Source organism: Camellia sinensis, chromosome 3 (assembly GCF_055761805.1).
Source record: "Camellia sinensis isolate YWXY chromosome 3, ASM5576180v1, whole genome shotgun sequence".
NCBI classification, from domain to species: domain Eukaryota; kingdom Viridiplantae; phylum Streptophyta; class Magnoliopsida; order Ericales; family Theaceae; genus Camellia; species Camellia sinensis.
Window position 1 is genome coordinate 148,727,941 of NC_138963.1, and position 14,132 is coordinate 148,742,072.

A 14,132-nucleotide genomic window follows, 5' to 3' on the forward strand; every position below is an offset into this window, starting at 1 on the left:
ATAAAGTGCCGGTCGGCATAATAGATTGCCGATAGATGATTCCAATGTCAAAAAATGGCCGGTGGGTATCCAAATTGAAGCCCCGGAAGTTAGCTTTCCAATGGCGCAAACCTTGCATTAAAATTCGTTCTGTGCAAAAAGTTATGCTTGTTTTGGTGAAGGCTGCTCAGTTTCGGCTCAACCGGGATGATGCCCAACTTCAACCAATCATATCTCCGCCCTCCGGACTTGGATTTAAGAGATTCTTGAGTGCAAAATGAAGCCCCGAAAGTAAGCTTTCCAACGGTGGTGGCCTCATAGCTAAAATCCAAGTATGCAGATTAATAAGCCCGATTCAGCGAGGACTGCTCGACTCTCTTCTACCCGGATTCATGCCGAACTTCTCCCAAACTAGTTTTCTCCTCTCCTTTCCTCTCTTCTTCAACTCCAAACCCCTAAAAAAGTGTTTTGAAAGATTTGCCTCTCTTCTTGCCGAAGAAACTGAATCTTTGCCCTGCACATCTCTCAACACTGAGCAAACCATCAGTAGTGCCCAAGTCTTAAGGGCGGTCAAAAATGGGGTGTCTACAATAATATATGTATACAACCAACCAACAAAATCAGATTTTAGTAGAGACAATAATTATTGCAATAAAGAAAACGAGCAAATAGACAAATAAAAAAATAAACAAAAACCATAAAAAGTGAGTTACTGGTCAATCTAGTTAATCATTATAGTGTAATAGACAACCCTAATTTAATAAAACCCCCATCTAGTGCCCAAATTCCATTGCCTAGATCTTTATTTCTCTATGACCACCATCGCCGAACCATGCCACCACTCCCACCCCTCAAAAATACGAGATTTCACAGACCCAACCTTCCATTCTTCTTCCTATTTCACTTCTTATTTGTGTTGTTTCTATGTTTATATATGTACATATATCAATGTTATATATATGGTTGCTCACACAGTAAGCAAACTATTGCTAACATGTAAACAATTAAACCATTTATTACAGATTTCCACCACAAACATGATATTTTCGATGTTGTATTGATGTCTTCTATTTTAGGGTTTTAGTGACATCGTTAATGGTGGCTATTGGGAGTGACCTACAATGGTTTTTTTTTTTTCTAATTTTTTTTTATGCTGATGTGTTGCTTATGGTAGTGATCATAATCGTCGATGGGTGTAGTGGTGGGGGTTGATCGGAGACAAGGATCATAAATGAAGGATTGAAAAAAAGAAGCAATCTGTTTTAGGCATATGAGAGCCAGAGTGGAAGTAGGTGAGCTAAGACCAATAATGTAAATTCATGTTTTTAGGTGAGGGTAAAAATGTAATTTCATGTGTTTTATTGTCTTCGTTAATAGACAAACATTAACAGGGGAGGTCAGTGTAATTTTCAAAATGTGAGGAGGGAATTTGTATTAAACCTAACCTCAAGGGGTGTTAGTGTAATTTACCCTAATTTCTTTATTCAATTTTCTTGTTAGAGTAGTGAAATTTTATAATTGGAAGGGTTAATATGAAACAAAAGTGTTCTTTGATGATTTTTTTAGCACTCATTTTAAAACTAATTTATTGACTAAAAATAAGTTTATGAAAGTAGGGTTGTGTAAAATATCACCCAATCTGCTAAAACCGTATCAATCTGCATCAATTCGTACCGCTTTATTCGCTAATCGCGGATTAAACTTTAAAATTTATAATCTGCCTTCCAAACCGCTCCTCTCAACTATAGTTAATACATATATATTTTTAATCGCCAACGAAATATCAAAGTAAAAATGAGTATAAGAGAAATTTAAGATGTAAAATTTACTACAAATTAATGTTATATATATGAAACATATTATGTAAAATTAGTTTGTGTTATATATAAAAAAAATATTATACAAATTAGTGTTATATATTATGCAAATGTTTGATAATTGATTAGAATATTTTTCAATCCGTCAATCCATCCAAAACCGCAATGTGCTAATTCACCAGTTCGCTATTCAATTTGTAATTTTACTCTCAAACCGGCTGAACCGCACCGCGCACAATCCTATACGAAAGTGATTACTTAAATAAATTAGTTTATTTAGTATATTATTAGTTTTTTACTTTTTTAATTATTTTTGAAAAATAAATATTTTTTATTTTTATTATTTTTTGTGACGTCATGAATCTAGTAATGTAATCTTATTAGATGGTGATAAGTGATATCACCATTTAATACCATGTGGTATAGATGTTCACGGACCCATCCGACTTGTTAAAACTAATCAATCCTACTCAATTCATCCGCTTTTATGCGGTTTTGATAATATATGCGGACAAATGGAGGTGGATATTTTCCAAATCTATCTATGTTCAGATGAATGGTGGATGAGAAGTAACCCGACCCAACCCGATTTGATCCATCAACCTCCCTTAAAAAACTAATATTATGTTTTTATGCTTTGTATGCCAAAAAATAGCCTTTTATTTATTAATAACATTAATTATCTATGAAATATAAAATTTGGACTTTTATTTTTATTATAAAAAATAAAGAATAAAAACTTGGAAAAATTACCTACCAGTGAGAGCATTAGAAAATTGTTACAAAATTATGAAAAGTATATGACTTTAACTATTAATGTGTATAAAGTTCACTATTTATTTCTAATTTTTTAAAAAAAATTTACACTAGATTAAAATTTTTCCTATAAACTTTTGGACCCAAACAAGGCCCAAAATAATTTTTAAGAAAAACATTCTAAATTTTTTAAAATGTCTACAATAATATAGTCCAAACCATCAAATCAATCGATCTAAGTTTAGATGGATGACAGATGTGAGGCCACTCGATCCAAGCTTATCCACGAGTCCCCCTACCACGTTGTTATAATATTATCATATAATATCAATAAAAATAATATCATTTGTGTCATAGTTATACTAAGGTTAGTTTGGGAATAAGCTATTTTGTAACGCCCTCAAAAAAACAACATTAAACCCATCAATAAAGATATGCATTGATATGTAAAAGTTCCACATTCTTCCATTTATCAGAGTTCCATTACAAAAGTATTACATGTTAACAACAAAAGCAAATGCCCTATGGGCTTACAGCTTTCCAAGTTAACACTTGGTTACAACAAAAGAGTACTAACTCATTTACACATTAAGCCCTTGGCTTGAATTTACATGTAATACATCAAAAAGTAAAACGACAAAAGTATGTCCGCCTCTAGCCTCCCAAGCTATGTCCTTGGAGGTGGCATGATACCTGTACCTGAAAATGATATTCCCATATAGGGTGAGCCACAGCCCAGTAGAAATACACTAAACCAACCATGAACAATGACTAAAAGATTAGCAATTGATAGATGGCCAACACTGATACATTCACATAAATCACATATTTATGTCATACGACTTATGAGTCCAAGTTACTTTTCATTTTCCCTTTTTCAACAGATAGGCATATAAGCTCTATCCACATTCTCAACAGATATGTATAAAAACTATATCCCACATTCACAGACAAGCATATAAGCTGTATCCACATTTCACAAAGATAAGCATATGAGCTCTATCTTCACTTCTCTAGACAAGCATATGAGCTGTATCTAGGGAGTTCATCCCCTATCTTCTCCCAATACTATCCGGTTTAGAGGTACATCCCCTATCTTCCCCTAAACCGCGGCGTACATCCCCAATCTCTTCCTCTACACATAACGTATACAAACACATTGGTTCTATATACGCTCACTCAATACATACAGTTAATGTATCCTATCAACAGTCAAATTCCATGACACATTCCATTGATTAGTTTCCGTTTGCCTAATCATCATGCATTGTCTACAACAATCACGACTATCCTCCACCGATAGCCCAAAGCAGTTATCTCTAAACAGAAAATAAATGCACAATGGATATTCAATCAACATTTCATTTCCTTATTTCTCACAATTAATTATCCCAATTAATCAAACAATGTAATTAGGTCATTATCCATAATTAACATTACAACCCTTAGGTCCCTTTTTCATCATTGACTCAACATTTATTCCATTTCTCTATACCAAACATGCATCTAGGTTTATTATGAATAATATCCCAACTTTTGTAAAATAACACAAAAGCCCCAAACTTTCACCAAATTACCAAACCAACCCCAACATCTCAAAATACTAATATTTAAAGACAAAACCCATAGAGAGGAGTAGGATATCCCCACCTCAAAGTTTGAGCTCCAAAGGAGATGAAGACCAAAACCCAACGTGCTCCAAATCCCAAAATTTTTAGATTAAAAAGTAGCCCTCGACGATCAACAACTTTTTTGTAAAGGCCAAAGATGAGCAAATCACTCCTACTAGATCAAAACCTAGAGAGAATGTTGAGTTCTAGAGTGAGAGGCTCAACAATGGTGTTTTTGGAAAAGTAGGAGAGAGAAAAGAAAGTGAAAAAGTGATTTGAAAAGTCAAAACATGTAACTTAAACCCAGTCTCCCCGCTCGAGCGTCCAACTCCCCGCTCGAGCGTCACTCACAGACTCCCGCTCGAGCGTCAACCATCCCGCTCGAGCGGCGGATGCACACTCCCAGAACTTTTTACAGAACCAGGTCTCCGCTCGAGCGGCACTCACACAACCCCGCTCGAGCGGCCAACCATACGCTCGAGCGTCCAACACTGCACAGGAAATACTGGATGGGTGCAATTCCCGCTTGAGCGCCAACACCCCCGCTCGAGCGGACAGGTCAAAATCTGGGCAACTAGTTTTGGTTTCTAAACTCAACCCACCTATAACAAACCTGCCCAACACATCCTATAACTCATATACAAAGTAAGAAAGGATGTAAACAAGATAATAATCAACTACTAGCATCCACGGACACATGTCCGGATCACTGTACAACAAGGGTAAACCCGGGATCGCTATATATTTTAATAACTTTTTTGCTAAAAAATTAGGTTAAAAAAAGAAATTCTACTTACACCACCAAATAAAGTCCTTACACCCATTTTCTTTTTACACCATTCCTAAAAAATTGAAATTTTATTTTCTTCTCATTGCACTTATTACAATGGCCAATTTACCTATCTTCTCAGACCCAAACCCTGCCCTTATTCCAATCATCATCTCCGACACCACTCCGACGAACCCCTCGCCTCACCGCCGTCTTCTCTCTTATTAACCCAACCATACCTTTCACCTTCTCTCTCGTCGTGTTTCTCAAGCGTTGCCTCCATCTACTACGAACATGAGAGAGAGAGAGAGAGAGAGAGATCTGGTCTAGATCAGCATATTTGTAAAAAACAATAAAGAAGAAAAAGAAAAGAAAAAGATGGCAATGCAAGAGGGTAGATGACTTGGGTTGTGATAGCGATAGTAGGCGGCGACAAGGTTGTTTGTGACGAAGTAGTGGTGTTGTTCGCAATGGGACGACGAAAAGCGGAGCTGAGTTGCAATGGTGAGGTGGGAGAAGAAACTGGTTCATGATGGAGGTGGGGCTGGGTTGTAACGTCCCGAAAATAATGATATTCAATATGCATTATAACTCTCGAATATGCGTACGGAAGCTCACCAATATCAATTAGTTAATATCGAAAACATTTTCAGAACTATTATTCATTCATTTGTCTCTTTAAAATATTATGAATCTATAGCATGTGACAGATATATAGAAACAAAAGTAAATGAATATAAGTTCATACCCTAATGGTTACACATTTTCAAGACATCGCTTAGTTACAACAAAAGTGGATTGTAGCTCAATACAGGAAAAGCTCTAGATTTGTACAAAATATATTTACAAAACAAAATAAGCGTCCCGCTTTAATTTCCTCCCAAGCTATCTCCTTGGTGGAGGCATACCATCAGTACCTGGAAATTTGTTTCCATGTAGGGTGAGCAAAAGCCCAGTAGATATGAGTTTAATGATCAATATGATACATAACAAAGCCATAGGGTGAATGCATATATGCCAAGTTCAATTCACAATTGGTAAACCATTGCCTCAAAATAGAAAATAGGGCAGCAAATACACACACTGAGAATCTATAGGTACGTGTCTGCAAGTAGACTATATGAGTATTATCAAAATATATTTTACCGGTACTAACCGGAGGGATTAACACCTAACCACGCGAGTTTTTGGACTTTCACCAAGGACACAAAGGCCAACATAAATAACCATAACCACACCCCTTAATCAGATTCACTACAGTATTCACCAATTTTTCTTCAAAATAATACTTTTCAATGCATAGTTATAAAACCAATGCTCAAATGAAATGCATGAGTGAATGGGTTTTAGTTAACCTAGTTCTCATACAATTGCTACAATAATCAATGCTATCCTTCACTAATAGTCCAAATAGATATCTCTATTTAATATTTCAACAGACAAAACAACTCACTATCTCATATTTTCAATATATCCCAACATATTATTAACAATCACATGTTCAAACTCCATTTCCCCATTCAAACAGGAATCGTAATATCCTTTCAATTTTCATCAATCACCCAGGTTCCCAACACAGCAAAACTCAAAGATTTTGAGAAAAAAAAAAATAGAGGTTTCTCATTTCAAAAGCTATTTCTTCCATCTCCCAAAACCACTCATCCTTCCAACAACATTATTGAGAAAAACATTTCAAAACCCCTCTTTTTGTCAACCCAATAATGCTTTAGTCAATCCAAAATATTCCAAAGTGCTACTCAAATCAAATAGCACATAACGAAGCTAAATATCATGCAAATCGTTAAAGTAATCCCTACCTCGCAAGTAAGAAGAAGAAGGGAAGAACAGCCCAAAAGTGACCACGACAAAAACCCAAGCTTCTCAGATCAAAATGACCCCCTCCTCACACTCTACCTTTAATCCCAAAGCAAGATTATGAAGAAATTCATGGATTGCAGTAGATCGGAAAACTTATAGAAGAAATCTAGAGAGAGATGAGAGAAAAGAGGAAAAAGATATTTGTAGAGAGGGAAAGAGAAATCAAAAAAATGAGTAACAAGTGACTTTTCCTGCAACTTTATACAAATAGACCACTCGAGTGAACAAAACACTGCTCAAGCATTATATACAACACATAGCTCGAGTGACCAAAACTAGGCTCGAGCGAAGAAACCAAACTCCCAGAAGATTATCCCTGCAGAACAGACCACTTGAGCGAACAAAACACTGCTCGAGCGAAGAATGCCTTATTTCTAGAAGTTTAGACTGCAAACTCATAAACTGAGAGAAAAGAAAAACCGTTCGAGCAACCAAAACACCAGTTGAGCAAACTTAAATTTAGATAGGTAAACCTCCCTAGAAAACTCAAAAGCCAACATATTTCAACATATTCAAACAAATCAAATTCTCAACTCCCAAGATAAACCTTAAGATGAAAATAGATGACAATAACATCAACATGTGCAAAACCCAAAAATGAAGAGTATAAAAGGATCAGGTCTTAGAATGGGCTGCTATATGGGTTGCGCTGGTGGAGTGAGTTACCAATGGGTTGAAGGGGAAAAGTCATCCTTGGTAGAGAAGTCGTCAAAGATTGAAGCTAAGGTTGCCGGAGATGGAAGTTGGGGTTGCTAACAATAGTGAAGTGGTGGTTGCAATGGAGATCATAGTGAAAAAGTGGGTGCTTTAGAAATTGGGGTTGGGGTTTTGAGGGATTGTTTGGTAAATTTAAATAAAGATAAAATTGTAATAGAAAAAAATTTATGAGTGTAAAGAAATAAAATGCTTGTGTAAGTAAAATTACTCGACAAAAAATTAGTATGTTTGGAATGTTTTTTTGATTTTTTACGAAAAAATTGTACAAAAAGTAAAGAGAAAAGATAATTTATGACTTTTTTGTGGTCTAAAGTTAACATGGGGCAGAGTTGGGCTGGACCAACTTGCAAAATTGGTGTATAAATTTAGGAAAACTACGTGTCAGTGGTGATGTGAAGAAATTATTACATATGTATACAAAAAATTTATAATTGTATTCACTAATACTGATAAAAAATTATTATTAATCTGTAATTATTTTTCAAATTCTACATTGTTCTGAAATTCTCTCTATTTTGCTTGTTGGCTAAGCCTAACGACTTGACAAATGTCAAAAAAATCATCAACCCAAGCCCTACACTCGGGGCCTAACTTAGGGCTCTTTTGGGAACTTGCTTATTTTAGTTGATTTTTTGGTCATTTTAGCCTAGCTAAAAAAATTATATTTGGGATGATAGTTGATTTTTTATTTTATTTTATTTTATAGTTGATATGATGGTTGTGAAAGAAAAAGTGAAATGATTATGACTTGAATATGACATTTTGTCTTATTGGTTATTTTAACTTATTTTGTCTTTATTGACTATTTTAGCCAAAAAAGCCACCAACCCAGCTTTCTAAACAACCCCTCACCAGGTCCTTGACCTGGCCCGTACTAGTGGCCACGTACACATGCATGACCTACAACTCGCTTATGGCCTTCACTACGACCTTGAGCTCTCCCCCTACTGGCACTACTATTGCCCTCACCATGATCTACAAGCTGGCCACTACCCTTGCCCCTGCCATGGCCTTGTCCACGGCTTCTACTGTGGCTGTAGTGTGAACAATGGCGTAGACCAGTTCTGTTAGTAATAGGCGCCCATTTGGCATGACCATTTGAATTTGAATTTGAATCTTATCCAAATAGGTTTTGAAATTGAATTCAAACCTATTTAGGGTAACCACTCAGGATACAGATATTATCTCCATTAACTGATATGGATAGATAATAATAACACATTATATATCTGGTATATGGGTTATGGGTGATTAAGAGAGAAACAACGTATGATCTGAGTTTTACCCATATACTGACTCTCTCCCAAAAACAACGATCAAGTCATTTGCACTGTGATTTGTGTGGGTGATATTCATTCTGTAATATCACCTCACTGCTGGGTTGGTTTATCAGATTCTGGAAGCACGTGATTTACCCACGAGGTTCTATCATCTAAAGGTATGATCTAAATATTTTATCCGCTGCATTTTTTATACTTTGATTTACATTGGTATCAGAGCCATAAATATGGGTATTTTCGTGCTTATTTTTATGCATTAAAATATGTGTATATTTTTTATATAAATATATATACATGATATATGCATGAATATTAATGGAGGAGGAAGATGAAGTGCACGATTTTTTGCATTTTAACTCCATTAGATTGAGAGAGTGATATACCTCATTTTTATGTTGTTTAAATGTCATTTTTAATGCCATAAATGGTTTTATTTTGAAAAAAGGAGTCCGGCAGTACAAAAATCGGACCAGAAAACACCCTGGATGGCGGCGCGTGGTCTGCACGCGCCACCTGACGCCGTGAGCTGCTCTCACGCGCTGCCACGCGCACACACACGCCAGCTGCCCTGCCGATGCGCCTGCACGTACCCTCACGCGCGCGTCAGCGGCGCTGTCCACGCGCGCGCCCTCCGCGCCACGCATCCGCGCCGTGCTCCGAGCCACGGGTTGAGCCGCGCACCAAGCCACGCTTTGAGCCACGGGCCGAGTCGCGCGCCGAGCCGCGCTCTGAGCCGCGTGCTGAGCCGGGCTCGCTGAGCTACGCCGTTTTCCTCCGCCGGCTCGGCTGGCTTGGCTACTGATGTATTAGGCGCTGTTTGTTTTGTTTTTAATTCTGAATCGCGTTAAATTGCCATAATTAATTCGTTATAGCTTTGTTTTTAAGCATGGTTGGTACCGTTAGACTCAGAATTAAATTTTTTATCTTCTGTAAAATTTTGAAAATTTTATAAAAATAAAAAATATTTTTCCTGAAATAATAATTCATTATTTCTAGTTTAAAATGCATCTGGTGTTGCATGATTAAGTTTCTGGGGCTGAATTTTTTATTGTAGACTACTGTTATGGTTTAATGTTTACTGGTATAATTGTAGCATTTTACCAGATTCTGGAATATTTATTTCTAATTTTATGTGTGTTTATTAGTTATTTAAAATTTCAGAAAAATTCCAGAAAATTTCAGGATGATGTACTTTCTGTTATGGCATAATTTGAATATTTAATACAGCATATTATTTTTTTTTAGAGTTTCTAATATGTTGTAATTAGAAAAGCATGATTAGTTATTTATTTATTTAATTGAATTCCATTATTAAATGAATATAGCATGAGTTATTCGTAAATTTACATTAAGATGCTATTGTATGGAATTTATCATTCTTTGACATGCCATAGTCAGTGGGAGATTGTTCGGTTGAGAGAAATCTTTGTAGATTTACTCCCGAAAACCAATATTTTGCGCATAAATTAAATTAAATTTTGGATAATTGTCACCTGTGGCGCAAGAGATGATTACGAGCATAGCGGATTTTCGATCTTGCGACTTGTGTAATATTGTCACTATTTAATTTAGATTTTTGTGGCAAAATTATATTATGCTAATCAAATTAATCCCAATGCGAATTTCTCTCTAAATTGACTTAGCTTATGGAAGTCAATTGGTTGACCTAGACTTAGTAAAGATGTTCAAATGTGAACAATCTAATCCCATTCTTTAGATGAGCAAAAGTCTTGAAGACTTTAGGTCAAGTCTTAATTGAGCCAAAGTAAGGAAACATGACTCAAAGTCGCCGTGGTTTTGTCGCCTTGTTTGGCATAATAAAAACTAATGTGTGCGCTATGGTTAGCGGCACGCTATGTAGTTTTGGTTGGCGAGTTTTGGAGTTATGAAATTAGTAAGCCCTCAATAGATCTGTATATGATCTTGACTATTGAGCTACGCGGATTGACTTTGTAATTTGACTTGTAAATAATGTTACATCATTGGATGAAGTAACATTCATGAGTCACGTCATCCAAGAAATGCGAGCTTAAATAAATTAGTCATTAAGTGTAAGACGAGTAGCCAGTTTGAGCAGTGTTTTGCTCTCTACCCAATTATTGGGAGTGGATGGAGCAAAAATTTCATGCACTATAATAGTGTGCATTGAAATATCACGTGAAGTTAAAAAATTAGCGCTTAGAAGCTGCAAAATCTATTAACACTAAGTGAAAAGATTAGCGCTTAGTGGCTGCAAAATCTATTAGCATTGCCGACTTGTCCTAGTCTGGACACTTACTGTTTCCACACTTGAGTGTGAGACATGAGGAGGGGCTTCTTTGTATGATTCCTTAGCTAGGCTAACGTTTTGAATAACGTTTACCACTAAGCGCAAACGTTGCAGCATAGTAATGAAAAGGTCAAGGCTGATAAGGTTGTTATAACTCTAAGAATTTGACGCATCGCTTGTAAGAGCATTGTGTTGAATTAGACTCTTTGGCCTAATTCGCGCATAAGTTACTTCAGGGGCTGTCATAGTTGATAGCTTATTCTCTCATTCTTGTGGATAGTAGAATTAATTGCAAGTAACTATGAAGCGAGAAACAGAGATGGCAAGAGGAGTGTCGTCATCTTTCAACTAGATGCAGTAAAGTGTATGGAGAATAAAATTGACTTGAAGGTGCAGGGGATTAGCACTTACTAGTTAAATTTGCGACTTAGGCGCACTTGATATCTCCATGACATCCTTTTTATGATCTAGTGAATATGACTTAGTAGTTGGGCATAAACCTTTAAAACTTGTCTTCGAGAACTCACACAGTAAGATGATTGGAATTAGTTTATGACATTGGTTATGAACCAGTGGCTTATTATACTTAATCACATTAATGAGATGATGACACGATGGTTTGAGTAGGCCTTCTTGGGCCCACTCGCTTATGACATCCTGCTCTCATGTGAATGTGTAACTTTGTTCGCAATAGGTGCGCACAAGTAAGTAGGAAAGCCGTAGAAGGTCATTTGTTTTGGCACATTTAGTCCACTATGATATTTGTGACTAGATATGTGCAAGGGTATGATAGCTAAGCCTCAATCTCGACACATTTATAGATTACGATACGCATCTGAGTCAAGACTATTTGATCTCCCATAAGTCAAAAGTTTTGAGATGATTTTTGACATTGCACATATGAGGTTGAGATCAATTAGATAACAGCTTTCATGCTTTTAGTTTTGACCAAGGTGGCGAGTATCTATTTGAGTTATTTTTAGAAAACTCTGTGAAGAGAGATGGATGCTTAGAAAATTGATTATTCCTAGTACTCAACAACACAATGGTGTAGTAGAGATAAGGAATTAAATATTGTTAATGTTAGGTGGATAATGGTGCAAGATGTTTCCCAATTAGAAATTGTACTAGTTTGTTGCCTATATCCCTAACTAAGAGCCCTCCATATCATTTTTTACACTCCAATTTTGAGTAATAGGTTAGTGGAGAGCCATCTATGGGCGATCTATAACCGTTAAGCAGCTTATCTTTATTTTACTTCTCATAAGATTGTGAAGTTAAGACCTAGGGTTCTATAGCGCATTATTGTATGCTGTCTTGTAAACACAAAAGGTCGTGTGGCGCATTATTGTATGCGGTCATGCGAACCTTCCGGGTCATGTGCATATAGGTAAGCAGCTTTGTGGTAGTGTAACTAAGTCACATAAAGTTTTATTAGTAAAGGTGACATGAATAGAGTTTTTGGAACTCTATAAGATAGAGAATTCAAAGCATAGCGCTCTATGTAGCCTAGTTGAGAATGGAAAGAAATTTCCAATATCCTAGGGACAGTGGGAACGATGTGCCTACTAATGGATTACTCCATTAGAGAAGAATACTCTACATTCTTAGTTGTGTGGTAGCAAATGTGAAAATTTTCCACGTCATCACTGGGTGATTGAGAGGGAAACATTCATGATTGCTCCGCAAGATGATAAAGAGCCTAGGATAATGCCTAAGGCTCTAGTCCCCTATTTTTAGAAAGTGGATCAATGTTGCGCAGTTTAAGACAAAGTCTTTGAGGATTAACCTTTTTATAATTTGGTTGACTTTCCATTATGACGCAAAACTGTTATATAGTTATGCGTAATTTGGATAGTCATTGTTGAGGCATAAGGTTCGCTAGATACCGAAAAGTCGCACCATTGAGGAAAGTGTAGACCATGAGAAGACTTCCTCCTGGGGAGTGAGGTTATTTTGACTTCCTCCTTGACTTCTTCCTGGGGAGTGAGGTTATTTTGACTTAGGCTATGATTGACATAAGTTCGGAACATTGATTTGTGGACATTGTGACCCAACTTCTTGTTGGAGAATTGGATAAGTAGATCCGTAGGAATTTACCTTATGTTTTTGTGGTGAAAAGTTAGGAGCGCAAAAAGGTTGCTAGTTCCAATAAATCTTTTACAGCCTAAAACAGTTATCCAAATAGTGGTTCTTAGATTTCGTCAAGCCATGATAGGCCAACGATGATCGATGAAGACCACTGAGGCATGATCAATGGTCCAAAAGAAGTTTTTCCTTACTTAGTCATTATGAGCCAGGAATTTATAAGGTTGTCGCCACCTAGGGTGGGCAGTCCTCTATTTTAGATATGATGGACATGGTTGATGTAATTTATATGCTCGGATGTACGATCCTTAGGGATTGCTTTGGGAGAATTCATGTTTTGTCTTCGATGACTTACATAAGGAATATCCTAGAACGATTCTAGATGCAAAATTACAAACCCATTGACTTACCTATCGGTAAAAGCCAGAGCCTTAGCTATTAAGTGAATCCTCGGATTGTCTTTGGGAGAAACAGATGACCTATATTCCTTGATCTTTTCTTTGTTGTGGGAGCCTAAAGTACGCTATGTGGGCGTATTCGGCATGATAAGTGTTATCTTTGGTAAATGGTCAACTGAGTTGTTTAGACATTGACCTTGCTCATTAGACTGTGGATAAAATGCTTTACTAGTAGTATATTAATTTGCTCATTGTAAGATTCAATGCACTAGTTGGGCGCATCTGTGCTAGTTGGGCGCACTAAGAATGAACGCAAATTGGTCACCAAAATATCTTTAGAGAGGTTATTGCGCAAGAGGTAGTGATCTTAAATTACTTCATGTGAGGCGCACATGGTGGATTCCGTTGTATATACTTATCGCAAGAGGTGCTGATAAGGCTTATGTTTGGAATCTATAATTGCGCAAGCTATAGTCAATTTTTTTTAAAATCGATCACTTATTTTGAGATGATGGGATGTTGACACTATTATGGTTTGTGTCATAATGATTAGCAGATGATGATGTCAGCA